Source organism: Zingiber officinale, chromosome 6B, assembly GCF_018446385.1.
Source record: "Zingiber officinale cultivar Zhangliang chromosome 6B, Zo_v1.1, whole genome shotgun sequence".
Lineage (NCBI taxonomy): Eukaryota > Viridiplantae > Streptophyta > Magnoliopsida > Zingiberales > Zingiberaceae > Zingiber > Zingiber officinale.
This window is the reverse complement of record NC_055996.1, coordinates 30,206,301-30,211,665: the sequence shown is the minus strand read 5'-3', so window position 1 is coordinate 30,211,665 and position 5,365 is coordinate 30,206,301. Positions and strand designations below refer to the sequence as shown.

Below are 5,365 nucleotides of genomic sequence, written 5' to 3'. Positions count from 1 at the left end.
ATATTTAATTTAAATCTAAACAAACAAACTAATTGGTCTAAGAATTTTCTAATGGGCAATAGCCCACTATTGCTCCAAAATAGTTACCTCTATGGTTTAAGAAAACACATGATATTCCATGTCAAAAGATTGTTTCAATGTAATGAAAGAAAATATAAAAAACAACCAAAATTTTCATCGGGAAGTTTTGTAATAGTGTATTTCAACTTCTCACTTACTAATCTTGAAAGATGTAGGGGAGTTAATATACCATATTAATCTTAAAAAGCTTGGGAGGGAAAGGTATTTTACAATATTTGAATTCTTGTATACGAGCTTAGATATATACAAAGTTTAATGCAAACTTGAATGCATGATCTACAAATGAAGAGTTGTTGAATTTTTAAGGTGTAAATTTTATAGTACTCTTAATGCAATAATAAATGTTCTTAAATTCCATTATATTTTTATAGTTTCTGTATTTTTTTTAGAAGGTTTATTTTCAGTAATGTAACATGTAATATTGTTTATAGCATGTCAGTATAAACATTATTTAAAATATGAGAAAAATATTAGGACTGAAGAAATTTAGATATCTCCACAATTATATGATATTATCCACTTTCAGTCTAAACCCTCATAGTTTATTTTTTAGTTTTATCTAAAATGTCTCATATCAATAGAGAAATCTTTCCCTTAGAACCCTATGATCTTTCTCATGTGTTTATGGGACTTTATTTGTAACATTGCGACATTTTAACCCTAATAATCCCCCTCAAACGAAGGACTACATGTTCCCTCAAGTGAAAATCCTATTCATTTGATCTCTAATCCTTAACCCATCAGATTTTCTTGTCCCTCGATCTAACAACTGACCTACTTGATCTTCCTGCCTCTTGGTCTATCTAATTTACTAGGACTTTTTTACCCCTTAGTCCAACTGTTTTTTAATTATCTCTTTACATAACCTATAAATGAACTGTGAAAAAAGAATCTAGGATGAATATAATTAACTTTGCTATAAAAGGAGGCATAAGAGGACATCATGGTAAAATGTTAACATTGCCATTCATGGCGTGTTAATTATGGCAAACATGTAATCAAACAACATTTTAAGCCTTAATAGTTTTACAATCGTCATTCATAACATTCAAACACAGGTATACAAAATAATATTTATGATTTATTCACAAATTCAATTCTTATATAAACAATAGGTAGTCAATGGTTTGATAAAAGTTAAAATAATTTTAAATCATAAATTTTAAAATTATTTTAAATATAAAAAATATTAATATAATTTTATTTTATTTTATTAAAATTAATTATTAAAGATCCCTATTCTAAATAAAATAATTAAAATTGACATTTTATAAAAACAAAATAGCACGGTTAGATGCACATGTATCAAAAAATGCTGGAGAAGCTTTTTGATAAAATATGATAATGTGTTTTATTATAATCAGAGCATGCAGTTTATCCGTGGAGTTGGAGTTGTAGGTAAGAGTCAATTCATATAATATTGGTAAATAACTTATATGGATGGACAATAGAGGCATGAAATATCCACGAACAGAGAATATAGATAAAATCCCACAAAAAATTAATCCATTATCATTCTACTATTTTTTAGATTTAGTAAAAAAAATAAAGTCTAAATTTTAATTCCTCTAAAACGACTATTCCACTTGTAAATTAAATGTCTCGATAATAAATCACCCAACTAATTTGGTAGTAAATCGAAAACGCACATGGATATGGATATGATCGAATATTTCATAATATATCCTGAATCTTCATTATTTAGAAAATCCGTGTCACCTCTCACCAGACCTTATTTACCCTTAATTTCCATGGAGAGCTGGTGCAAATCTAATCCATTTAGGACATATTATAATAATATGTCCTAAATCTTCATTATTTAGAAAATTCGTGCCACCTCTCACTATACCTTATATACCCTTAATTTCCATGGAGAGCTGGCGCAAAGCTAATCCGTGCACACCACGATTCCTATAAATAGGGGCTCGATTCTTTCACTTTGTCACCCGTCCAAAAAATAAGAAAGATAAAAAGATTGGCTTCTTGAGGGAGATCAACAATGGCGGTGCGTCCAAGCTCCGAGTTGGCTTCTATTCCCAAACCTACCCTACCGACAAAACCCTCATCAGGCAAGCCTTCAATGCCGATGTCCTGAAGACTGACGACATCGACGCTCACCTTCTCCGGATGCATTTCCACGACTTCTTTGTCAGAGTCAGTAAGTATATATATCGATTGCATGCATATCGATCGAAACTTTGTTGCTACGTCTGAATGTTTTCCTTGAGTTTATGATCGTATTCAATTGATGGATCAGTTCTCATCGATTCGGCGAACGGGAACACGGCAGAAAAGGATGCGGAGATCAACCAATGACAAAGCAGTCGTGGAAATGCATCCGTAGAAGGTCAGCGCCGATATCGTCAGTCTTCCCGACAGCGTCATTGAAGGTTTACCTTATGAGGGTTTCGGCGGTAGGGCAGGTTTGGGAGTAGAAGCCAATGCGGAGCTTAGCTGCTACCATAGAGCCATGCAGAATAAATAGTTAAGGGCGCTAACACCGCCATTGTTGATCTCCCAAAAGCAGTCATTGTTTTTTTTAATTATTTTTTATGGAAAGGGTGGCAAGTAGAAAGAATAGAGGGAATCTTTGTCTTAGCTAACTTCTTTTATTAGTATGATTAGCTGTGGAGATGAATTTTCTGCTTCCAATTAATTTAAAGTAAAAAAAAAAAACAATCTACAATTGAAAGTTGTTAATTATAGGAATTCCTTTCGTAGCTTGTTCCTATTCAACTTCATTACAAAAACGATGATGAACAAAAGAGTGGAAAAATGAACGGTAGATGATTCGATATCGCGAGCGTGATATAATCACAACCCTCAAACAGAGACAATCTCCCAGTCACACGCAAAGCATATGAGAAACAGTTTTAAAATCCCGTCGCTTGGGTCGAATGAAATTGATCGATGCACTCGAGCGCTCTCATGGCCAGCGGAGCTTGCCGCCATCGCTTACGACAAGCAGAGGAGTGTCTCAATGGTCGCCGCAAATCCCTCCAATTTTAGCGACTCCAGGCAGAGGAGGTCAAGCGAATCCATGTCTCATTCTCGTCTTGGGACAGTTAGAGCATATTGTTAAGAAACTGATGGATACGGTGGAGATTGCATGGAAGGATCATAACAATGAATACCTCAGTCCAACACAAGTCCCTCGACTTTAAATTGAAAGAGTAATTAACTTTTCAAGAACAATTGAAGAATATTATAAATTTTCTTATTAATCAGAGTATTTATTTTTCTCATTAACCAATCATGGATCTACAGTTCGAAACTCAACTGTAACATATTATTGATAATTTTTCTCATTAATTAATTAGAAATCTAGAGTTTTCTTTAGTCCCATATTATAGAATTGACAATATTACGAGCAGAGAAGCTTCTATAAATACCTTGGGACGGCGATGTTAGAAAGCATATTTTTTTTTTTGCTTTTTGGCTAAAGATCAAGTATGATATTAAATTAATTTTTTATAAAGGGGGGAGGGGGTCCGTTACAATATCTTACTGTTGGAATTCTCAAGCGACACACCCTTACCCAATTTATGGGCGGTCTTTTGGTTAAAATTAAGTGTAGTATTTGTTCTTATCAGTTTAATATTCCGTTACCTACACGCGTTCATGTATTATATTATACATAGAGTATTACCCCGTTAAAAAAAATAAAAGTAGAGGCAATACTCAAAAATTAAAACTATTTTCTATAGGCAAATTCTTCTTCCCTCGGATCTCTACCTGCATTGCCCCACCTGGTATAAGGGATCTAGCTCATGCAATGCGTGTGCACGATCACTCTCTAGTCTGTATGTGTGTGTAAATGTTCCTATTTAAGAGAGTCACACCCTACAAATTCTAGCTAGCTAGTGATTAAAATCAAAGGCAACCATCAATCACAATATAAGGCCACTCTGTCTACATTTAAATTCAGTGATCAATTAGCTTGGCATCATTTAGTTACATTAGCGTCATTTAGTTATTTTGGCGTCATTTGTTCCTTCATGTATCTCAATTAGCTTGTCCTATAACTCTTTTGAATTTTTGAACGGTCCGATTTGATTGAGTTCTTTCTTTTGTCAACCCACATTAAAGAGTGTTCAGTGCCTCCGAGTCAACTTGGGCCAACTTCTTCATTTCTGGGTTCCATTTTTCTAGATCAAGAGCCAAATAGGTTATATCATTAATCGGAGCTGTGTAACCTCATCGAATACTAAACTACTGGTCGATGTTGGTCTTCAAGTAAACCTTCATTCTCTTCTTCTAGTATGAAAAATTGTCTCCGCTGAAAATTGGATTTTTTTTTTTTTGGGGGGTGTGGGCAAGCAGTATTGTATCCTTCATTTTGGGTCACACGCAAAGCATATGAGAAATAGCTTTAAAATCCCCTCGCTTGGGTCGAATGAAATTATGCACTCGAGCGCTCTCATGGCACGTGGAGCTTGCCGCCATCTCTTACAACAAACAGAGGAGTGTCTCCATGACCACCGTAAATCCCTCCAATTTTAACGACTCCGGGTAGAGGAGGTCAAGCGATATGAACCAATGTATAATAATATTTCAAATTATATTCTCATTAGGTAACAATGTATATGAATAAAGCTTGGATGTACAATTGATTAGAAAATAGATTTATCAGAAATGATTTTATCACTGAAGTTAAACAGTTTGTGAACTTTGTTATAAGTCATCCAGAATGTATGAATGGTGCTGAGTTACGATGTCCGTACAATCATAAAAAATATCAAAATAGAGCTTTCCATGATGAGGATACTGTCAAAATGCATATATGTAGAAATAATTTTGTGCCAAATTACTACAATTGGTACTGTCATGGAGAGCCTTATTTATATGAACCAATTGGGCCTTCTGGTGGTTCGTCTTCTGGGAATACTGTTACCACTCCTGAAGCATCAAATAATATTGATATTTCAATGTAATCAATGGTTCATGATGCGATGAATACAGTTGATTATTCCAATATAGATGAAATACCAACACCTGAATATCAGTAACTATATGAAATATTAAAGGCTAGTGAAAGAGAAGTGTGAGAAGGCATTCCTTCTGGTCATTCTCAACTATCAACTATTGCTAGGTTATTGAATACGAAAGCAGAACATCATTTTTCTGAAAGATGTTACGATGACATCTGTTAATTGATGTTAGAGTTGCTCCCTGTTGATAACATAATGACTGATAGCTTCTATGAAACAAAAAAAATTGATCAGGGATTTAAGTTTGCCTGTAGAGAAGATTGATTATTGTATAAACAACTGCATGATATTTT

The 5,365-nt window shown here is 34.0% G+C and overlaps 1 long non-coding RNA gene across 1 annotated transcript; it reads left to right on the top strand.

The window, feature by feature from the left end:
- The first annotated feature begins 2,040 nt into the window (after positions 1–2,040).
- LOC121990047 lies at positions 2,041–2,661 on the top strand. The gene is made up of 2 exons (XR_006114424.1): positions 2,041–2,239; positions 2,339–2,661. It is a non-coding gene; the product is annotated as an uncharacterized LOC121990047 (long non-coding RNA).
- The last annotated feature ends 2,704 nt before the right edge of the window (positions 2,662–5,365 follow it).